The sequence below is a fragment of the Pinus tabuliformis genome, chromosome 9 (genome assembly GCF_031772625.1).
Source record: "Pinus tabuliformis cultivar Carrire ecotype Pingquan chromosome 9, CPIR1, whole genome shotgun sequence".
In the NCBI taxonomy this organism is placed as follows: Eukaryota; Viridiplantae; Streptophyta; class Pinopsida; order Pinales; family Pinaceae; genus Pinus; species Pinus tabuliformis.
The window spans coordinates 974,889,958-974,915,730 of record NC_142307.1 but is presented as its reverse complement, the minus strand read 5'-3'; the positions used below and the strand labels follow the sequence as shown (position 1 = coordinate 974,915,730).

Genomic DNA, 25,773 nt, shown 5'->3' with positions numbered 1-25,773 from the left:
CCTATGATAGCATAATAGAAAAGAACATTTTTCGGCATGTGTAAGAGAATCAGGCGAATTCAAATATTAAATGTAAATATAGCGACTCTGTTAGGATAATTCAAGTACATTTTAGAGATCATAAACTGACTTAAATATGACTTTTATATGCAGTGATATGGTTACAAGAACCATAAATACAATCTGACTAATAGACCATATATTCATACAATCCCCACCAGTCATGGAGTGGCTTTCTAGCATGGTTTCTGCCATTAGTAAAGGATATTGGAGTTTCCTCCAACAATCTAAAAAATAAAAACTAAACATTTCATGCTAGTAAGCTTTACCGATATATTTATGACTGATCATCTCCGATGGGTGTGCCTTCTACGGATAACCTGAGACTATCAAGCAATGCATTCCTTCCACTCAGAATAACATGAAAGAAGTCATTAACCTGTTTAGAGAGAGGATCTAACCCCTGGGCAAGCAGTTGTGCACTTTGTTGTAATTCCTGTATAGCAATTCTGATATGTTCCACTTTCTCTATTCCATCAACAATATCAGCAGAAGATAATTTCTCAAGTATAGGGTGAAAATTTTCAATCACTGCATCCAACAATTCTAGCTCTTTCAAAACTCAATCTTGTCCATTGGCAAAGCATCTCTTGATTTTGTCATTAATCCCTCGTTGCAAACTAATGAATGATGTGGACCGCAAAAACTCATCAGGAATATGCAATTCAATCAATGGGCCAGAGTGCCCAGCGAGAACAGAAGCCACCACACTACAAAGAAATATGGTTGCTCCCTTTACTCCATACATCTCTCTCAAGAAAACACTACCCTTTGATGATGACTTTACCTTCCCAAACTGAAGGCTTTTGCTCATATGCTGTAATATCACAATGCAATTTTCAATCCTACTATTCCTTTGGGTGTTTGCACCATTTTTCCCCTTCGAATCCATTTTTTCCTTCAACTCTTGGAGAGAACCTTTGACACGGAAGAGCTTGTCGTTAGACCAAACACCATCTGAAAAGTCCAGCAAATGAAAAGCATAATGAACAAGAAGCTGGAAATATTCAAGCTTTGAAATTTCGACATTTAATGCAAGGAAAATGTCTAAAAGCTTTACAGTGTCATCCAGGTATTTGTCCATCCATTTCTCATCCCATTCTGCTGTAGGAAATTGGATATCTGTAACAAGGGACTTGAGGCCCGCGTGTGTAGCTAATAAAACCGCCATGGCTTGCTACATCCACGATCACAAAAATATCCTACAACCATAAATTACACTTAAAATGGAACATCTAAAAGTTCTGAACAACTTTCCTGCCTGGTACTTAGTATGTGGTACAGTCTTGGAACTTATATTTGTGTCAACAAATGTATTTTCCACAGTGAGTCTAGAATTTGTATCCCTGCCATTTGATTTATTTGATTGCAAACACAATTGACTCACATAGCAAACCATTCAAAATTCATGTTCTAGATGTTTATGTTGGACTTAAAATAGCAACAAAGGCTACAACAACACATCAAAACTTTTTTCATGCTATGGTAGACATTGAAAAAAAGGAAAAACAATGAAAACAAAAATAATATGACCATCATTATTCTCAAAAGAAACAGGCTCTGTTGAACATTCTATTCTTAGAAAATTTCTAGTCAAATATTTTGTTAAATGTATAAAAGAGATCTGTAAAATATACTCTATATGTTAAAAAGGAGACAAAATGCCATAAAGTCCATTTTTCTGGCATGAGAGCTTGAACCATGGCATGCAGAAGTAGGGTTAACTTGGAGAATAAGGTGGAACGATGCAAATTTGGCATCCTGAGTTTGAATATCAAAACAAATTCTCATCCTAAAATCTCATGATCATAATAAAAACCTACAACCTAAAATTACACTTAAAATGGAACATCTAAAAGCTCTGAATAACTTACCTGCCTGGTGCTTAGCATGTTGTACAGGCTTGGAACTTATATTTGTGTCAACAAATGTATTTTCCACATTTACTGTTGTGCATTTTGTGATACTTTGAGGGTAAATGGAAATTACAATTTGAACTGCATTTAATAATTTTTTTTGTTGATTTCTAATAGGAAGGTGCTAAAAAAGTTGTTATCTCGGCTCCAAGCAAGGATGCGCCTATGTTTGTTGTTGGGGTTAATGAGCACCAATGCAAATTTGATTTGAACATTGTTTCAAATGCAAGCTATACTACTAACTGCTTGGCTCCCTTGGCTAAGGTTTGCAATGATATTTTTACTGAATTATCACAGTTTTCATTGTATAGGTGTATTTATCCGAGAAAAATTACATATTGTTGAGGATGAACTATATGTTAAAAGAGAACAAAAACACTCTGTTTTCTCTAGTAGGTAATCAATGACAAGTTTGGCATTGTTGAAGGTCTCATGACAACTGTCCATTCCATCACAGGTACACTTACTATGCTCTAGTATTATGCCCTTGCATTTTATCGATAAAAGGCATTTGCAAGCTGCATTGACTTATGTTTATGTATGTAAACAACAACATAGAAGACAATTGATGGACCATCAAACAAGGACTGGTGAAGTGGCAAAGGAGCTGGATTTGATTTATTTGATTGCAAACACAATTGACTCACACAGCAAGCCATTCAAAATTCATGTTCTACATGTTTCTGTTCGACTTAAAATAGTAACAAAGGCAACAACAGCACATCAGAACTTTTTTCATGCTATGGTAGACATTGAAAAAAAGGAAAAAGAATGAAAACTAAAATAATATGACCATCATTATTCTCCAAAGAAACAAGCTCTATTCAACATTCTATTCTTAGCAAATTATAAAGTGCAACAATGGGAATTACAATTTGAACTCCATATAATAATTTTTTTTTGTTGATTTCTAACAAGCAGGTGCTAAAAAAGTTGTTATCTCAGCTCCAAGCAAGGATGAAAACTGATCAGGAATATGTAATGAAATCAATGGGCCAGAGTGCCCAGCGAGAGTAGAAGCCACCACACTGCAGAGAAATATAGTTGTTGCCTTCACATATACATCGCTCTAAAAAAAACACTACCCTTTGACGATGACTTTACCTTCCCAAACTGAAGGCTTTTTCTCATATGCTGTAATATCACAATGCAATTTTCAATCCTACTATTCCTTTGGGTGTTTGCACCATTTTTCCCCTTCAAATCCATTTTTTCCTTCAACTCTTGGAGAGAATCTTTGACACGGAAGAGCTTGTCGTTAGACCAAATGCCATCTGAAAATTTCACCAAATGCAAAGCATAATGAACAAGAAGCTGGAAATATTCAAGCTTTGAAATTTCAACATTTAATGCAAGGCGAATGTCTAAAAGCTTTACAGTGTCATCCAGGTATTCGTCCATCCATTTCGCGTCCTATTCTGCTGTAGGAAATTGGAGATCTATAATAAGGGACTTGAGCTCCGCGTGTGTAGCAAATAAAACCGCCATGGCTTGCTGCATCCACGATCATAAGAATATCCTACAACCTAAAATTACACTTAAAATGGAACATCTAAAAGCTCCGAATAGCTTACCTTCCTGGTACTTAGTATGTTGTATAGGCTTGGAACTTATATTTGTGTCAACAAATGTATTTTTCACATTTAGTCTAGAATTTGTATCCCTGCCATTTGATTTATTTGATTGCAAACACAATTGACTCACACAGCAAACCATTCAAAATTCATGTTCTAGATTTTTCTGTTGGACTTAAAATAGCAACAAAGGCTACAATAGCACATCAGAAACTTTTTTCATGCTATGGTAGACATTGAAAAAAAGGAAAAACAATGAAAACAAAAATAATATGACCATCATTATTCTCAAAAGAAACAGGCTCTGTTGAACATTCTATTCTTAGCAAATTCCTAGTCAAATATTTTGTTAAATGTATAAAAGAAAATCTATCAAATATACTCTATATATTAAAAAGGAGACAAAATGCGATAAAGTCCATTTTTCTGGAATGAGAGCTTGAACCATGGCATGTAGAAATAGGGTTAACTTGGAGAATAAGGTGGAACGCTGCAAATTTGACATCCTGAGTTTGAATATCAAAACAAATTCTCGTCCTAAAATCTCATGATCATAAGAAAATCCTACAACCTAAAATTACACTTAAAATGGAACATCTAAAAGCTCTGAACAACTTACCTGCCTGGTACTTAGTATGTTGTATAGGCTTGGAACTTATATTTGTGTCAACAAATGTATTTTTCACATTTAGTCTAGAATTTGTATCCCTTCCATTTGATTTATTTGATTGTTAACACAATTGACTCACACAACAAACCATTCAAAATTCATGTTCTAGATGTTTCTGTTGGACTTAAAATAGCAACAAAGGCTATAGTAGCACATCAGAACTTTTTTCATGCTATGGTAGACATTGAAAAAAGGAAAAACAATGAAAACAAAAATAATATGACAATCATTATTCTCAAAAGAAACAGGCTCTGTTGAACATTCTATTCTTAGTAAATTTCTATTCAAATATTTTGTTAAATGTATAAAAGAAAATCTGTCAAATATACTCTATGTTAAAAAGGAGACAAAATGCCATAAAGTCCATTTTTCTGGAGTGACAGCTTGAACCATGGCATGTAGAAAGAGCGCTAACTTGGAGAATAAAGTGGAACGCTACAAATTTGACGTCCTCAGTTTGAATATCAAAACAAATTCTTGTCCTAAAATCTCATGATCATAAGAAAATCCTACAACATAAAATTACACTTAAAATGGAACATCTAAAATCTCTGAAGAGCTTACCTGCCTGGTACTTAGTATGTTGTACAGGCTTGGAACTTATATTTGTGTCAGCAAATGTATTTTCCACATTTACCGTTGTGCATTTTGTGATACTTTGCGGGTGAATGGAATTTACAATTTGAAGTCCATATAATAACTTTTTTTTTGTTGATTTCTAACAGGTAGGTGCTAAAAAAGTTGTTATCTGAGCTCCAAGCAAGGATGCGCCTATGTTTGTTGTTGGGGTTAATGAGCACCAATACAAATCTGATTTGAAAATTGTTTCAAATTCAAGCTGTACTACTAACTGCTTGGCACCCTTGGATAAGGTTTGCAATGATATTTTTACTGAGTTATCACAGCTTTCATTGTATAGGTGTATTTATATGAGAAAAATTACATATTGTTGGGGAGGAACTATATGTTAAAAGAGAACAAAAACACTCTGTTTTCTCTAGCAAGTAATCAATGACAATTTTGGCATTGTTGAAGGTCTCATGACAACTGTCCATTCCATCACAGGTACACTTATTATGATCTAGTATTATGCCCTTGCATTTTATTGATACAAGGCATCTGCAAGCTGCATTGACTTATGTTTCTGTATGCAAACAGCAACACATCAGATAGTTGATGGACCATCAAACAAGGACTAGCGAGGTGGTAGAGGAGCTGGATTTGATTTATTTGATTGCAAACACAATTGACTCACACAACAAACCATTCAAAATTCATGTTCTACATGTTTCTGTTGGACTTAGAATATCAGAAAAGGCTACAACAGCACATTAGAACTTTTTTCATGCTATGGTAGACATTGAAAAAAGGGAAAAACAATGAAAACTAAAATAATATGACCATCATTATTCTCAAAAGAAACATGCTCTGTTCAACATTCTATTCTTAGCAAATTATAAAGTGCAACAATGGAAATTACAATTTGAACTCCATATAATAATTTTTTTTTGTTGATTTCTAATAGGCAGGTGCTAAATTTTTTTTTATCTCAGCTCCAAGCAAGGATGCAAACTGATCAGGAATATGCAATTCAATCAATGGGCTAGAGTGCCCAGCGAGAGCAGAAGCCACCGCACTGTACATACATATAGTTGTTTCCTTCACTCCATACATCACTCTCAAGAAAACACTACCCTTTGACGATGACTTTACCTTCCCAAACTAAAGGCTTTTGCTCATATGTTGTAATATCACAATGCAATTTTCAATGCTACTATTCCTTTAGGTGTTTGCACCATTTTTCCCATTCGAATCCATTTTTTCCTTCAACTCTTGGAGAGAACCTTTGACATGGAAGAGCTTTTCGTTAGACCAAACGCCATCTAAAAGGTCCAGCAAATGCAAAGCATAATGAACAAGAAGCTGGAAATATTCAAGCTTTAAATTTCGACATTTAATGCAAGGCAAATGTCTAAAAGCTTTACAGTGTCATCCAGGTATTTGTCCATCCATTCCTTGTCCCATTTTGCTGTAGGAAATTGGAGATCTGTAATAAGGGACATGAGGTCCGTGTGTGTAGCAGATAAAACCGCCATGGCTTGCTGCATCCACGATCATAAGAATATCCTACAACTTAAAATTACACTTAAAATGGAACATCTAAAAGCTCTGAACAGCTTACCTTCCTGGTACTTAGTATGTTGTACAGGCTTGGAACTTATATTTTTGTCAACAAATGTATTTTCCACATTTAGTCTAGAATTTGTATCCCTGCCATTTGATTTATTTGATTGCAAACACAATTGACTCACATAGAAAACCATTCAAAATTCATGTTCTAGATGTTTATGTTGGACTTAAAATAGCAACAAAGGCTACAACAGCACATCAAAACTTTTTTCATGCTATGGTAGACATTGAAAAAATGTAAAAACAATGAAAACAAAAATAATATGACCATCATTATTCTCAAAAGAAACAGGCTATGTTGAACATTCTATTATTACCAAATTTCTAGTCAAATATTTTGTTGAATGTATAAAAGAAAATCTGTCAAATATACTCTATATGTTAAAAAGTAGACAAAATGCCATAAAGTCCATTTTTTTGGAATGAGAGCTTGAATTATGGCATGCAGAAATAGGGTTAACTTGGAGAATAAGGTGGAACGTTGCAAATCTGACGTCCTGAGTTTGAATATCAAAACAAATTCTTGTCCTAAAATCTCATGATCATAAGAAAAGCCTACAACCTAAAATTACACTTAAAATGGAACATCTAAAAGCTCTGAACAACTCACATGCCTAGTACTTAGTATGTTGTACAGGCTTGGAACTTATATTTGTGTCAACAAATGCATTTTTGACATTTACCGTTGTGCATTTCGAGATACTTTGAGGGTGAATGGAAATTACAATTTGAACTCCATATAATAATTTTTTTTATTGATTTCTAATAGGAAGGTGCTAAAAAAGTTGTTTTTGGGGTTAATTAGCACCAGTACAAATCTAATTTGAACATTGTTTCAAATGCAAGATGTACTACTAACTTCTTGGCTCTCTTGGCTAAGGTTTACAGTGATATTTTTACTGAGTTATCACAGTTTTCATTGTATAGGTGTATTTATATGAGAAAATTACATATTGATGGGGAGGAAGTATATGTTAAAATAAAACAAAAATACTCTGTTCTCTCTGGCAGGTAATCAATGACAACTACAAGTTTGGCAGTGTTGAAGGTCTCATGATAACTGTCCATTCCATCACAGCTACACTTACTATCTTGTTACTTATCCTTGCTACTAAACGACAAGTTCTATCACTGGTTTGAATCGCATATTAACTGGTTTGAATGGCATAAAGCCATTCATTTATTTTATTTTTGAGGTTCTATCATTGGTTTGAATGGCATATCAACTGGTTTGAATGGCATAAAGCCATTCATTTATTTTATTTCTGAGGAAGACATATTGGAAACATTTAGGCACCATTTATTAACCCGCGAATTTACTGTCTAATCTCATAATTGATGGAAAGAAACATCTATAGTTTCAAACACGGATTTATAAAGGCAACTATGATAGGTAACAGAGTGTTAATGCAACTTAATAGTAACATAATGATTTCAGTTTCTAGAACTTTAGATGACAAATGACAGAGAGGGAAAAAAGTTAAAACCATTGCCCCTCAATGATATGATTGTGAACAGAGGTGTAAGAGATGTTGAAAAGATATTCTCAGATAAAGGTCCATGAGTACGATGTCGGCAATAAAATATTTTGATCAAGACTACCCAAAGAGTCATTTGGTCGTTGGATATATGGATATACTGGATTGATAATTAATAGAGAGATCAACTTGTCCAGATTAAAGGTTTTGTATTCATTGGCAGCAGTTCAAAAGCATAATTATAATCAATAAAAGAAGAACATACTGGCGATATGGTCAGTCGGTTGGAACATATAGTGAAAGTATTATTCATGGTTTTCTACTAAGCTATTTCTTTGTAGTGCTTTCGGGGTAAGAAAAAATGGACATTATGAAGCCCACATGAATTTATCAATTGTAACAGAAGGCCAAGGGAATTAATGAAAACACTAAAGATTTCTGAAAAATTGTGGTGTAAGAGCCCTTTTCATTTCAACCTACTTATACAAATATCTTGAATTTTGGTGTTTGGAATCTATTTTCCACCTACAACATTATGAAGCCCACATGAATTTATTAATTGAAACAGAAGCCTGAGGGAATTAATGCAAATGCTCAAGATTTCTGCAAAATTGTGGTGTAAGAGCCGTTTGCATTTCACCCTAAAGCCATTTTCATTTCAACCTACATATGCAAATATCCCTATGTAACTGCCACCTATTGGGCAATAGAATTGATTTTGAGCACTTGAAAATTAATGGGAAAATAAAATGTAGGTGACTGAAGGAGTGGGCCACATGGGTGTATAGTATGACGAGAGGGAAGTTGCTTTTCCTTGAAGAAGTATGAGCGTTATTGCTACAGGTGAGTGGCTTGCCAATCTAGCAACTCTCCCTCACCACATTCATGAGATGGGATCAGGTGGTGTGGGCCTAAGACATGCCCATCCACAATCCCTTCATTGATAGGTGTAGGACAATGCCCTTAAAATAGTGGACCACATTGATAGATGTAAGAGAATGCGTTTACAATAATGGACCACAAGTTAGTAGAGGGAGGGGATATCCTTCTATTACATAGGAGTGGAGACCAGAAAGGGAAAATCATAAGAAATGGAGAATTGGTTGTTTGCTAGAGCATGAATGAATGCATGGATTAAGTGAAGGGAACAACAAAGGAGTTTTTGACTAAGGAGGGATGTCTATGAATTTCGTGATACTTTGATGGTGAATGGAAATTACAATTTGAACTCCATATAATAATTTTTTTTTTGTTGATTTCTAACAGGCAGGTGTTAAACAAGTTGTTATCTCAACTCCAAGCAAGGATGCACCTATGTTTGTTGTTGGGGTTAATGAGCACCAATAAAAATCTGATTTGAACATTGTTTCAAATGCAAGCTGTACTACTAATTGCTTGGCTCCCTGGGCTAAGGTTTGCAATGATATTTTTACTGAATTATCACAGTTTTCATTGTATAGGTGTATTTATATGAGAAAAATTACATATTTCTGGGGAGTAACTATATGTTAAAAGAGAACAAAAACAATCTGTTTTCTATGGCAGGTAATCAATGACAAGTTTGGCATTGTTGAAGGTTTCATGAAAACTATCCATTCCATCACAGGTACACTTACTATGATGTAGTGTTATGCCCTTGCATTTTATTGATACAAGGCATCTGCAAGCTGCATTGACTTATGTTTCTGTATGTAAACAACAACACAGAAGACAGTTGATGGACCATCAAACAAGGACTGGTGAGGTGGCAGAGGAGCAAGATTTGATTTATTTGATTGAAAACACAATTGACTCACACAGGAAACCATTCAAAATTCATGTTCTAGATGTTTCTGTTGGACTTAAAATAGCAACAAAGGCTACAACATCACATCAAAACTTTTTTCATGCTATGGTAGACATTGAAAAAAAGTAAAAACAATGAAAACAAAAATAATATGACCATCATTATTCTCAAAAGAAACAGGCTCTGTTCAACATTCCATTCTTAGCAAATCATAAAGTGCAACAACGGAAATTACAATTTGAACTGCAAACGCTCAATATTTCTGCAAAAATGTGGTGTAAGAGCCCTTTTCATTTCAACCTACTTATACAAATATCTTGAATTTTGGTTTTTGGAATCTATTTGCCACCTGCAACATGATGAATCCCACATGAATTTATTGATTGAAACAGAAGTCCAAGGGAATTAATGCAAATGCTCAAGATTTCTGCAAAATTGTGGTGTAAGGGCCATTTGCATTTCACCATAGAGCCATGTTCATTTCAACCTACCTATGCAAATATCCCTATGTAACTGCCACCTGTTGGGCAACAGAATTGATTTTGAGCACTTGAAAATTAATGGGAAAATAAAGTGTGGGTAACTAAAGGAGTGGGCCACATCAGTGTATTGTATAACCAGAGGGAAGTTGCTTTTCATTGAAGAAGTATGACCGTTATTGCTACAGGTGAGTGGCCTGCCAATCTAGCAGCTCTCCCTCACCACATTCATGAGATGGGATCACGTGGTGTTGGCCTAAGATAGGGCCCATCCGCAATCCCTTCATTGATAGATGTAGGACAATGCCCTTAGAATAATGGACCACTTTGATAGATGTAGGAGAATGTTTTTACAATAATGGGCCACAAGTTAGTTGAAGGAGGGGATATCCTTCTATTACATAGGAAGGGAGACCAGAAAGGGAAAATCATAAGAAATGGAGAATTGGTTGTTTGCTGGAGCATGAATGATTGCATGGATTAAGTGAAGGGAATAACCAAGGAATTTGTGATTAAGGGGGGATGTTTATGAATTTTGTGATACTTTGAGGGTGAATAGAAATTACAATTTGAACTCCATATAATAATATTTTTTTGTTGATTTCTAACAGGCAGGTGCTAAAAAGTTGTTATCTCAGCTCCAATACAAATACAAATATGTTTGAACATTGTTGGGGTTAATGAGCACCAATACAAATATGATTTGAACATTGTTTCAAATGCAAGCTGTACTACTAACTGCTTGGCTCCCTTCGCTAAGGTTTGCAATGATATTTTTACTGAATTATCACAGTTTTAATGACAAGTTAGGCATTATGGATCTGTTAAGGTATTTCTGAGCAAGAAAATCTGATTAATTTTATCCGACTCAATGAAAGCTTATATACCTGCATCCAAAGACAAGTAAAATGGGTGAAGTAGAATTATAGCCCATTCAGGAAACGAGATGAAAAGGAATTCTAGGGATGACAAGATCAGCTAATGTTTTTAAAAGATGCAAAAGCCTACAAGCATATTATCCCCGAGTCTCTATACAAAATGTCATCGAGGAATGAAAATGACAATATTCACCAATTTATTTTCAAGAAAAATCCTAACTTCCTCAACACAAGGAGACGCCACAAAATTTTCATCATCCAAAACCAACAAAGAAAAAAATAGCTCGAGTGAAAGAGCTATTGTGAAAGGCAACTACAAGCATACTATCCCCGACTCTCTATAAGACTTAAATAAACTAACTTAAACTTTTCGAGTTCCATACCTAAACCAAAAAAACGAAAAACCCTAAGAAACCATAAACGAAGAAAATTAAATAGAATGCCTACCTATCATGAGCTTGGCATGGACATAGATCATGGTTCTCCTGTGAATCTACGCATTCCAGTAGTTGGTCCCTTCTTTTGGTCTTTCTGGAGGTTCATATTCGCCCGGGAGCTTCACCTCCTTGTTCCCCATGCAGAGGAAATTCAAACAATCAATCGGGTGGTACTCATGGTCCAGACCCTCCTCCCTGAATGCTTCACCGATCATCTTATACATCATGTGTGCGGTGTTCCTGAACCAGTGCAGCATTCCCTGCACAGTATCCCCCTCCGGTATTCCCTTCGACCACATTGGGGTCAGCACATACACGATGAACCGCTCCCGGGCTCTGATCTTGCTCACTACCTTCAGCGCAACCTCAATTGGTATCAGATGCAGGCATTCACAGTCCTGATCTTAGTCCCAAGAAGCGCAACTGCGAAAGAAGTGTTACCGAACCTTCAATGGATGACGCAAAGCCAAAACTGTTATGGAGTATCAAATTTGTGTTGGTCAGGGAGTTAGGGAGTCACAACTATCTCAGCATAATCGAACGGCTCAACATGGTTCAATCGTCTAACATATCATCTAATGGTGCAAAGTAATGACACGTAGGCAGAGAGCAAAGTTTATTTCAGAGGGAACGCCTTACAGCGTAATAACTAGAGATTTAACTTTTCTTTCAATCTTTTTTGCTAAGAAAACAAAACAAAGTGCTTTACAACATAAAAGTCATATAGTTTCACATCAATAACTAACTAGAGATTTAAACCTTTTTTTCAAATTGAATATAACAAACCATTTCTAAAATATACTATATTTGTTTTTCCTTACTTTGATTCTGAATTAATTTTTATTTCTAGCATAAGCGATTTGAAAATGTATAAATGGTCATGTGTAATGATCTATTTTCATTTGAATATTTTGGTTTGTTATTGTTTTTTTTTAAATTTTTATATAAAATTAATATAAAATTATTTGGAATTAATTTTTACATTAGTAAATAGGTAAGATTAATTTGTTGATTATTCCAAATTTTTATACAACATTAATACCAAATTGATTAGAAATAATGTTTACATTAGTAAATAGGTAATATTAATTTTTTAGTTGTTAAATTTTATTGAAAATTGTTTGAAATTTGTTGGATCTCATAAACATAAATATTTATGTTTCTTATAGGTTTTGAGTGAGTAATATACAAATTGATTTAACTGGATCTGTGCATCATATCTGATTCTCTAATTTCTTTCTAAATTTTAAGAATATAAATCTTCACACAGACTATCAAAAAAATATTATCCTTATCCATCAAAGTTTTCGCAAAGATAAATTTAAATAATATCTTAAAAACAAAGGAAGAAATTGTCAAAATAAATCCTATGTAAACATCCAAAACGTACAAATATAAATCACAGATAATTGCACAGAGATCTTTGAATCATTAGGATTTACTGTACTTACTTCCAGTATCTTTCCCTGTTTTGTCACTTTATTTGCAGATTTCTTCATGTCCGCGGATTCGATCGAGGCACAATTAGCATTTGTTTGGGGCGTGGTCATCTCCGAAGTAACTACTTGGGTATGATCAGGCTTGTCAGAGCTGGATAGTGCCTGGATTTCAGCTTCAATCTCCTGGACCTTCTTTTGCAGATCTAACGCATAGCTGATAGCATCCCGAACTACTGATTGTTTGTCCATCTGTTGCCACGCACAATAATTATTCTACTGACATAGTTAAACCTTAAAGCAAAATCCGGTACAACTAATTTAAATCCGAGAGGAATAATTAGTAGAAAATACCAACCTTACTGATCTTGGGAACTACAGAACGAATTTAAAAAGTGTCTCCTTCAGTATCTTCCTTCGCTTTCCTTCGGTCCGCAAATTCTTGGACGCTGGACGCTCCTGCTGCCAGCGTAGCACACTACCGTCAGACTTACAAGTTTTAGTAGCAGGTTTCGATCCTGCGATCTCCGCATCGTTGTCCTCCCACTCCAACAGCCCCGAAGTTTCGTCCATATCCATCCAGAGCTTCCCATTTTGATGATTCGTCGCAATATCTCCGCTACAAGCTGAGGTCACAGGGTTTTTGTTGAAAGAATCACTGCACTTCTATAGAATCTGTAATTTCTACCCTGGGGATTCTAGTCACCCGCTTGTAATGTTTACCAACACCTGTGGGTTTTGGTGTAACGGCAAATCTCCACATGGTATCAGAGCTTGGACCCAGGTTCGATTCCCCCAAGTTGCGTTTGAGGGGAGTGTTGGAAGAATCACCGCACCTCTATAGAATCCGTAATTTCCACCCTGGGGATCCTAGTTACTGGCTTGTAATGTTTACCAACACCTGCGGGTTTTGGTGTAACGGCAAACCTCCACAATTTTGATCTGTTTGGCTCTCTACTGTTCTCTGCCCTGACAAGTTTTCATAAAGCTCTGCAGATCCAATACTGCTCATATCCTGGAGAGCAAATCCATGATCAAAACCATATGGGTTTATTTCTGATATTCTTAACTATCTCAGACAGTCAAAACCATTGAAATCCATTTCACAAATTCCTCTAATCACGCATCTACTTCATTGCTCTCTTGCTTTTTTTTTTCAATTCAAAAAATTGGACTGGTAACAACTCAAGAATACATGATCTTGCTCAAAATTGTGATCATCCAAACATACATAATCTTGCCCAAAATTGTAATCGCCCAACATTAGACCACAATAACTGCTGGACCAAATCTAATTCATTGGTGCATTAATCCAGTCCGTGCTACAAAATAATTTATATTTAAAGTCTGTGGGCCGATAATTGTCTGATTGGTAAAAGCTTCTGTTTTCAAAATTTTAAATTACTGACATTCATACTGTCTACCTCTCATTACGCTAGTGTACTCTACTTCCGTTGTACCAGAAAATTAAGTTTCTAATGTTAAGAAACCGAAACCTCTCAATCATTCATGTTGTTCGGAGTCCATAATCAGCGAATCTCTCAATAATTAATTTTATTTTTAGTACTTCTTCCCTGTGTATAGTGGTACAATATGACAACTGGTTATTTTAATAATAAAATAACAAAATGTTAAAGCTGATAGACCATGATTAACATATGGGTGCTTATTACGTCATAACAAAAGTATATTTCTTTCTTCTCTCCGACCACGAGATTAGTTTGTTTTCAGACGTTTTAATTTGCAGTAGGTTGTTTGTTGCGATAAGGTGTACTTTTGGGATTCAATTTAGTTGGTGAAGAGTTTTTGTTTGTGTAATAGAAGGTGTGTGAAATTAGAAGAGTAGTTTCTCTTTTCAAGGAGTTTAATAAATTAAATTGGTTTTTTATAAGATTATTTATTCATTTTTTATTTTTATTTTGAAGAGTGGGAATTGGTTAAAGTTATGGGATAGACTTTTTAGGTAAGAGTGGGAATTGGTTAAGGTTATCGGATAGATTGTTATGAGAGGTAAGTGTGGGAATTTGTTAAGATTATGGCAGAGATTTTTAGGCGATGTATTTTGAAATTTTTAATATGATGGTATATAGTTAATATTTTGATTATTTTCAAAAATAAGATTGGATGATGTTTCTTTGTTATTTGATGGTTATAAGAAAAATGTAAATTAAAAAAATAGAGTTTGTTATATTATAGTTGTTATACACGGAAATTAGTTATCATATATAAAATATTATTATTGATATAAGATTTGGTCAATTTTCTCTAAAAGTTTTGTAGAAAAACATAGAAGGTATATAGATAGAAAGACAAATAGGTATATAGATAGAAGGAGAAATATAACAAAGCTTTTCACTAGCTAGGACACATCCCCATTTATGCTTAAAGGGTGTTCTGGATCTCCATCCTAGTGGTTCTCTTCTCCTTTTTCCTTTACCTATGTAGCTTTATTCCAAAGTGAAAGGGCTTGCAGTAGTGAATAATATTTGTCATTTAACTAGTGAGTTCCTCAATATTTTTTTGTGGAACTATATCACACCTCTTCTCTGGTTAGTCCGAGTCTCATGAGATTAACATCTTGTTGTGTTAGTATAAGATCAAAATTAAACAACTATCATGTTTGCTCACAAAGAAACTTGAATTTGGGATTAGGTGAGGCAACACTTCATCAATTTTTGAAACGTTAGTTACTCCCCTACATCTAGCTTGTTAATCAAGAAGAGCCATACTACTTTGCTACCTACTATTTTATAGGATCATCAAACTAGAGGTAATGTTAACTTTCTAGATTATTGTATTCTTTTAAAATGTGACCTTTCTTCAAAAGAAAGACCATACACAAGGAAGACAACTGTGGTAACAAGTTTCACAAGAATTCAAAACTTAGAATTGAATGTTAGCTAAATTGCATAATAAAACCTTACAATATAATTAGAGAAAAAAATCTTTTCAAAAAAAATTCAATGATAATTTTGTATAATTATAAAAAAAACTAAATATAAAAGAGATGTACAAATCCTTTCCTATTTAATATTAAGCTAATAGATGATATTTAAAAACATAATATTTAAAAATAATAATGAAAACCTTTAATATTATTTATAAATAAAATATTTGATCGTATATATATATATATTTTTATTAAAATATAAATATTATATATAATTTTCCATAATTTAATATATATATATTTATAAATAATATTAAAAAGAACAATAAATATATAAAATAAAAGTATATAAGTAAAATAAATTTATATCAATATATATAATTTTATTAAATAATATCACCATATAATATGTTTAAAAGTTAAGACTTAAAATATAATATAATATTATTTCCGAAATTTAATTTATATATATATATTTAATTAAAAATCCAATGTTGAATATCTTAGCAATAAAGCACGTGACAGTCTATATTCAAGCAATACTCGATACTTTTATTTATATATATATATATATATATATAATAAGTATTTTATATATATATATATATATATATATATATATATATATATAAAAACAATAAGAAATAATACTTAGATTTATTCCATATATATATTTATTTATTTATTTATTGTTTATATATATAATTATTTAATTATTTATTTAAAAACAATAGGAAATAATATTTAGATTTTAGTTTGTTAGCGTTTGTTGTGTCTGATCCATGGAATGCCAATACTACTTTCACCTATGACCCCTAAACAAATTTAGGTAAGAGCCGTAAATCAACGTGATGTAAATTTTCTCTATCCATGGGAAAATGTAGTATATTGATCATAATCGCCGGTATAATGTAGTATATTGATCATAATCACCCGTATAAAAGTGGGATTTGTCGTTTAGGGATTATACTAGCATTTGCACCTTATGTTGCAAAGGAAATGCCGTAAGGCATAGAGTGGGGAAGAATAGCATAGAGTGGGGAAGAATAGGTAATCAAATCCGTCAAAATTAAGATTAAATTGATCTATTACTTTTTCATTTACATACACTGAATTCGTATAAGGATCTCAAGTTATCATTCAGATAAATTTCTATAGTCCATGCTCTATTTTAAATATTTTACTCTTTTTAACTCGAAGAATCTCAAGTTATCATTGAGATAAATAAATCTCTATAGTACATACTCGTTATATATATATGAAGAAGATCTCTGCTATGATTTATATTACTATGGCAATGCCATTTTTCTCTCACAAAGTTGCATCCATTGGTTTTTTTAAAGACATTAAAAGAATCTCGCTGCTATGGTTTGTTATGATCGATGGGTTATCTTTCAGATTATATTGTAGATGATGTTAGATACATTAAATCATTTTGAAATAAACACGGACATGCCGATGGCATTGATTAGCGGCACATGCTACAATAACTTATTTTCATTGAAAAAGAGGTTGATGTATTCATTGAGAATCTCTCACACTAAAACTTCTTGAAACATGGCTTGAAACACCATGTGTTAATGATGTTTTCATAGAAGTTGTAACAATGAATGTTGAAGGCAACATGGATGTTGTAGAAAATAAAAATGTTAACGAAATTTCCATGCAATAGTGTCCTTGAGAGACAAAATATTACTATGATTTATTTTGCAACAAATTGATGAAGAGCAAGCTATGGAAGGTGACATGTGGTAGTAGTTTACATACAAGCCAATTTCTGAAGAAATAGAGGACATACATGGACAACTTGGAACAATCGAACAGTTGCACCAACCAATAAAGACACTAAAATTTGAAGCTTACAACAAAAATACAAAGCTTAAGCAATGAAGAAAAGAAAAGGAAATCTAGCTGATGTCAAAAAAAAAAAATTGTAAGCATAGCTTAGACTCAGACCAGAAAATATCTTAATTTAAATTTTTGTTTTTTGTAATTAAAGGGGAGTGTTGCATAAAATAATTTCAGCCACCCATTTCTTATATGTTAGGTCTCATAGCTGTAAATCCATGTGTCATAGTTAGTTTGAGTTCATTATTTTTTAGTATGGTATAGTGACAATTTTCTTTGTAGTTGATCCTTACCTATAAGAAATCTTTCTCTATTTACTTCTCAGATTTGATAATTTCTCTGATTTTGACAGCTTCCCTTCAAGCTGATCCTTACCCTACAAGTCTAGAGAGAATTTCTTGCGAACCAAATTTGATTAGTATCATTTCTACTTGTGGGCGAGCAAGGAATCTAGAAGCTTAATAAGAGAAATTACCTCTTAATTAGTTTAAAATAGACTCCCATGAAAGAGAGCATTTTTCATAGATTTAGCTTGATTTAGCAAGTGTATCGTATACGGATCATTGCGCAGCATAAAAATCTGTGACGTGGATGGTGATTATGATTAGATCTATGAAACTAACTTAAAAAGTGTACAACCTTCAGCATTTTTCTAAAGTTCTTCTACACATTCAGTACAAATTAAAGAAAATAAATATATCAAAGCAGCCCTAGAATTTTACGTTCTACAGAACATTTTAAACATATTCGATGTGAAAAATTTTGAAACATGAAAAGTGACTTGTAAAAGAAATTTCAAATTTAAATTTAAATTTGATGTCCGAGTATTTTAAGTTAATGTCTGAGTATTTAAGTTGTTTCTTGTTTAAGAGTTAGATAGATAATTTTTGTAAGCTTTGCAGACTATATTTTCATCATATCTAATATGTCACTTCGAAACAGGAAATTGTATATATGACTTTAAATTAAAGAGTGTTTTAACAAAACATCCAGCTATCTAAAATTCACAAACTCTATGTCAACACTATTACAATATATTTCATAAACATTTTTTCTGCATTATAGAACTGAACTATTATGGCTAGAAGATCTTTCTCTTAAATAGAACTACCTGCAAACCTATCTCAAAAAATAAGTAACAGTCATTAAATTTTAACTCAACAGACCAGATAAATTTAAAATTTCAGGCCTAGATCAAAATAGAACTTTACACTATCAAATTGATTAACAACATCAGCAATTTACATACGGAAACCTTCGTCCTCTTGGATCTTGATGAAGTTGGGTTTCTTTGTGTGTACTGTGGGTCTTTCTTAGATTTTAAATTACTTGTTTTTGTTCTTTATCTTTGTTTTCAGAATTTGTGATCAAGTTAGCTCAACGTTTCATTCTTGATATTTTATGAAAAATAAGTCTAACAATCTTATTCTTTTGCTTTATTCTTTTGAAAAAAATTTAAAATCGTCCTGATTATTGAATGTATATTTTCTCATATATACTGGTTCCTTACACTGAGTTTAATGAACTGAATAGTTGATTACTTTGGACTTCATAAACAAACTTCTAACACCTATATTTACTTTGCAGTACAAACCAAGAAAAATATTCATTTCTTTACTTTTGCCTATGCACCATCACCTAAATGCGAAAAAAAAAGACCCAGCAGCTCCGTTTCCTGAACGAAAAAAATATTCCAAAATTTTCCTTTACTTGTTCTCGTGCCTTCATGTTTACAAAAATATGATTAAAGCTGGTCAGGGAAAACTTAAAAGTTGACATGAAAGAGATACACACATATTTCATGATTTCCTCCTGATGGATTATTTACCCGAAACAGAAAACAAGCGAAAGTTCATAAATGTATCACAATATTATTTGTGGCCTGGATTCAGGAAAGATTTTGATATATTTCTTGAAAACTTTACACAAATCAGGATCCCATGCCAAGCCTTCTTGAGCGAGGAGGAGTACCTTTACAGAGAGTAAATTTATCGGCCTTATACAGCCATACCATACAGTGAGAAACATTCTGAGGTAACAACCAGCTACATCCTTGTTGCCTTCATATATACACTGCATAGTTAAAATTATACAGACCAGCAAGCAAGCTCGCGTATATACCATATTAGACCTGTGCAGCGTAGGATGCTGATCGATCCTGTAGTGGGGTGGACTCCACCACACGACCTGCAGAATTCGCAGTTTAGAAATCTGCAAGAGCTTCCAAACATTGAACTTTCATTTGAAGATTCAAAATATAGTAGGCGGTCTACTGAAAAAGTGTATGAACTTCCATTTTCTTGCCGCCGTGAACAATCTTCTGCAGAGTCCGGAGTCTTCTGTCAATGGCACCATGATCATGGCTGCCTGTTTCAAGATCAACATTATTACAACATTTTCGATGGAAAGATGTCGATTTCATTTTTCTCGCGAGCATTATGAGGGAGGATTTCTTCTTCTTCATCATCGTGATGGTTTTTTTTTGCGCATGAGGTAGAGGTCCGGAGCTCAAGTCCACGTAGAGCCCTTGTTGGCATTGTGAGCCAAGTAAATTCCCTCTGCTCTGGCTCATCTCCTACTTCTCAACTTTGCTCAACTGATTCATATCCCTATCCAACAAAAGAGTGTCTCTGAATATTCTATCTTGACATGTCTTTATACGTTTAGTTGAACCCCTAATCTCTCAGTAAGTTACTTTCCAAAATACCTCGAACCACCTCGAGCACATTCACACTAAACCTGTGTGGAAATTCCTCACCGAGCTATATATCTCAACACCAATAAAATTGTATCCGTTCTTTTATTGAGCACAGTCACACCAAAATTGCATATCCAATGGCTCTCCTCCATACTAAGATTCAAACTTATTGATGCCTCATTGGATTAATCCGTACATTCTTTCTATAAAGGCAACGATCACTAAATTGAGAATTTATATCAACACAACAATGTGTCGCAAGTAGATACTTTTCCATGGGGATCAGTCTGTGTAAAATGGATCTTAACATGTCAATTAAGGTTCTTGCACCTTTTTCCACAAAACAGAGGCATTCGTCACTACATTGAGAATTAATTTCAACACAACAATGTGTCACCAGTGGATATTTTTTCCACAAAGGGGAAATTTGTGTAAAATGGATCTTAACATGTCATTTAAGGCTTTTGCACCTTTTAACACAAAACATTTTATTGTCCCCTTAAAAAGGATTCTACAAAAATTGGGCTGCTTTTGGAGGTCTCTTTTATATTTCGGAATGGCTCTTTAGTTGAAAGATTGGATTTTGTATTAAGCATATTCAAGTCACATTCAAACACATTTCATCCAGCTCCTCCATTATCCAAGCCTGATTTCCTTCAACATTTCCTTCCCCAGTTTTAGGGTTGTGCTATTAATAAATAGACCACTGAAGACAGGCTAGTATATCCTTTTCAATGATTTGAGCACGGTATATAATCGTCAAATTATTTAACTTTTGTGTTGATATTCAACAGAATGGTCTGTTGCAGATATGCTCCCTCATGTTGATGATATCCTAAAGTCATTTAAAACATGTTCAAACATTCATCTATACAAGTTATAAGCGGTGAATATGTTGTATTCTAGGAAGTTTTGAAAGCTGAATTTCACTATTCCTAAGGTGTCCTTTCTCTATACCTTATCCTATTAACAAAGAAGCCATGAACTTCAAATTCCAAGATGATCTTGATTCCAAAGAATGATAATAAAATCAGAAAGCAAAACTGGAAAACATATTGGGGTTGATAATAGGGGAAAAATCAATATTAAATATAACAATTTCCAGAACATAATGAAACATGTATTTTAATGTCCAATACTAGTACAAATGCTAAGTAAAAAGGTGACTTGTAGGAGCATATAATATGACAGCAATAGACTAGTCATGAACGAATTTCTTTATGCCATAAAATACTTCATCCATATGGATTTTAATGCCACAAAAAATTACAAGTAAAGCATTGAAAAGCAAATCTTGGGTCCTCTATCTAAAAGCAAAGCACCTTTTGCTTCTCAGCTTTGCTCAATTGATTCCTATCCCTATCCAACAAAATAGTGTGTCTGAATATTCTATCTTGACATGTCTTTATACGTTTAGTTGAACCCCTAATCTCTTAGTAAGTTACTTTCCAAAATACCTCGAACCAGCTCGAGCACATTCACACTAAACCTGTGTGGAAATTCCTCAACAAGCTATATTTCTCGACACCATTAAAGCTGTATCCCTTCTTTTCTTGAACATAGTCACACCAAAATTGCATATCCAATGGCTCTCCTCCATACTAAGATTCAAACCTATGGATGCCTCATTGGATTAATTCGTACATTCTTTCTATAAAGGCAATGATCACTAAATTGAGAATTTATGTCAACACAACAATGTGTCGCAGGTCGACATTTTTCCATGGGGATCAATTTGTGTAAAATGGATCTTAACATGTCAATTAAGGTTCTTGCACCTTTTTCCACAAAACAGAGGCATTCATCACTACATTGAGAATTAATTTCAACACAACAATGTGTCACTAGTGGATATCTTTTCCACAAAGGGGAAATTTGTGTAAAATGGATCTTAACATGTCATTTAAGGCTTTCGCACCTTTCAACACAAAACATTTTATTGTCCCCTTAGAAAGGATTCTGCAAAGATTGGGCTGCTTTTTGAGGTCTCTTTTATATTTTGGAATGGCTCTTTTGTTGAAAGATTGGATTTTGTATTAAGCATGTTCAAGTCACATTCAAACACATTTCATCCAGCACCTCCAGTATCCAAACCTGATTTCCTTCAGCATTTCCTTCCCCAGTTTTAGGGCTGTGCTATTAACAAACAGACCACTGAAGACAGGCTAGTATATCCTTTTCAATTATTTGAGCACGGGTATATAATCGTCAAATTATTTAACTTTTGTGTTGATATTCAACAAAATGGTCTGTTGCAGATATGCTCCCTCATGCTGATGATATCCTAAAGTCATTTAAAACATGTTCAAACATTCATCTGTACAAGTTAGAAGCGGTGAATATGTTGTATTCTAGGAAGTTTTGAAAGCTGAATTTCACTATTCCTAAGGTGTCCTTTCTCTATACCTTATCCTATTAACAAAGAAGCGATGAACTTCAGATTTGAAGATGATATTGATTCCAAATAATGATAACGAAATCAGAAAGCAAAACTGGAAAACATATTGGGGTTGATAATAGGGGAAAAATAAATATTAAATATAACGATTGCCAGAACATAATGAAACATGTATTTTAATGTCCAATACTAGTACATATGCTAAGCAAAAAGGTGACTTGTAGGAGCATATAATATGACAGCAATAGACTAGTCATGAACGACTTCCTTTGTGCCATAAAATACTTCATCCATATGGATTTTAATGCCACAAAAAATTACAATTAAAGCACTGAAAAGCAAATCTTGGGCCCTCTATCTAAATGCAAAGCACCTTTTGCTTCTCAGCTTTGCTCAATTGATTCCTATCCCTATCCAACAAAAGAGTGTGTCTGAATATTCTATCTTGACATGTCTTTATACATTTAGTTGAACCCCTAATCTCTCAGTAAGTTACTTTCCAAAATACCTCGAACCACCTCAAGCACATTCACACTAAACCTGTGTGGAAATTCCTCACCGAGCTATATTTCTCAACACCATTAAAACTGTATCCCTTCTTTTCTTGAACACAGTCACACCAAAATTGCATATCCAATGGCTCTTCTCCATACTAAGATTCAAACTTATTGATGCCTCATTGGATTAATCCGTACATTCTTTCTATAAAGGCAATGATCACTAAATTGAGAATTTATATCAACACAACAATGTGTCGCAGGTAGACATTTTTCCACGGGGATCAGTTTGTGTAAAATGGATCTTAACATGTCAATTAAGGTTCTTGCACCTTTTTCCACAAAACAGAGGCATTCATCACTACATTGAGAATTAATTTCAACACAACAGTGTGTCACCAATGGATATTTTTTCCACAAAGGGGAAATTTTTGTAAAATGGATCTTAACATGTCATTTAAGGCTTTTGAACCTTTTAACACAAAACATTTTATTGTCCCCTTAAAAAAGGATTCTGCAAAGATTGGGCTACTTTTAGAGGTCTCTTTTATATTTTGGAATGCCTCTTTAGTTGAAAGATTGGATTTTGTATTAAGCATGTTCAAGTCACATTCAAACACATTTCATCCAGCTCCTCCAGTATCCAAACTTGATTTCCTTCAGCATTTCCTTCCCCAGTTTTAGGGCTCTGCTATTAACAAATAGACCACTGAAGACAGGCTAGTATATCCTTTTCAATTATTTGAGCATGGGTATATAATCGTCAAATTATTTACCTTTTGTGTTGATATTAAATAGAATGGTCTGTTACAGATATGCTCCCTCATGCTGATGATATCCTAAAGTCATTTAAAACATATTCAAACATTCATATGTACAAGTTAGAAGCGGTGAATATGTTGTATTCTAGGAAGTTTTGAAAGCTGAATTTCACTATTCCTAAGGCGTCATTTCTCTATACCTTATCCTATTAACAAAGAAGCCATGAACTTCAAATTCCAAGATGATCTTGATTCCAAAGAATGATAACGAAATCAGAAAGCAAAACTGGAAAACATATTGGGGTTGATAATAGGGGAAAAATCAATATTAAATATAACGATTGCCAGAACATAATGAAACATGTATTTTAATGTCCAATACTAGTACAGATGCTAAGTAAAAAGGTGACTTGTAGGAGCATATAATATGACAGCAATAGACTAGTCATGAACGACTTTCTTTGTGCCATAAAATACTTCATCCATATGGATTTTAATGCCACAAAAAATTACAATTAAAGCACTGAAAAGAAAATCTTGGGTCCTCTATCTAAAAGCAAAGCACCTTTTGTAGCCATTTCTTTAGGCGAGTGTGAGGTGTAGACTCCTCTTTTCGCCTCTTCTTATTATTTTGTTATCTCACAGAGAGTTTCTAGCATAAACTCCATCTGTCAAAAATGCAAAACAAAAACTTAGGGCTAGTTAATTTCACTTGTTTGAACAACCATACAGTGTTACTATTGAATGCATATTTTCTCATATATACTGGTTCCTTAAACTGAGTTTAATGAACTGAATAGTTGATTACTTTGGACTTCATAAACCAACTTCTAACACCTATATTTACTCTGCAGTACAGACCAAGAAAAATATTCATTTCTTTACTTTTGCCTATGCACCATCACCTAAATGCGAAAAAAAAACACCCAGCAGCTCGGTTTCCTAAACGAAAAAAATATTCCAAAATTTTCCTTTACTTGTTCTAGTGCCTTCATGTTTACAGAAATATGATTAAAGCTGGTCATGGAAAACTTAAAAGTTGACATGAAAGAGATACATACATATTTCATGATTTCCCCCAATGGATTATTCAACTGAAACAGAAAACAAGCGAAAGTTCATAATTGTATCCCAATATTATTTGTGGCCGGGATTCAGGAAATATTTTGATATATTTCTCGAAAACTTTACACAAATCAGGATCCCACGCCAAGCCTTCTTGAGCGAGGAGCAGTACCTTTACAGAGAGTAAATTTATCGGCCTTATACAGCAATACCATACAGTGAGAAACATTCCCAGGTAACAACCAATTACATACTCAGTGCCTTCATATATACACTGCATAGTTAAAATTATACAGACAAGCAAGCAAGCCCACGTATATACCATATCAGACCTGTGCAGCGTAGGATGCTAATCGGTCCTGTAGCGGCGCGGACTGTACCACACGACTTGCAGAATTCGCAGTGTAGAAATCTGCAAGAGTTTCCAAACCTTGAACTTGCATTCGAAGATTCAAAATATAGTCGGTGGTCTCCTGAAAAAGTGTATGAACTTCCATTTTCTTGCCCCCGGGAACAATCTTCTGTAGAGTCTAGAGTCCTCTGTCAATGGCGCCATGATCATGGTCGCCTGTTTCAAGATCAACATTATTACAACATTTTCGATGGAAAGATGCTGATTTCATTTTTCTCGCGAGTGATATGAGGGATGATTTCTTCTGCTTCATCATCGTGATGGTCTTTTTTTTGCGCATGAGGCAGAGGTTCAGAGCTT

The 25,773-nt window shown here is 33.9% G+C and overlaps 1 long non-coding RNA gene and 1 pseudogene across 1 annotated transcript; both read right to left on the bottom strand.

Annotated features, from left to right (window-relative positions):
- Positions 1-25,558, bottom strand: part of LOC149151981 (transcription factor ICE1-like) — a 48,478-nt pseudogene extending 22,920 nt beyond the window's left edge.
- LOC149151982 (uncharacterized) lies at positions 892-11,599 on the bottom strand. Its single transcript, XR_016262991.1, has 2 exons — positions 11,479-11,599; positions 892-1,017 (listed from the first exon to the last, which is right to left on the bottom strand). It is a non-coding gene; the product is annotated as an uncharacterized LOC149151982 (long non-coding RNA).
- Positions 25,559-25,773: the final 215 nt, after the last annotated feature.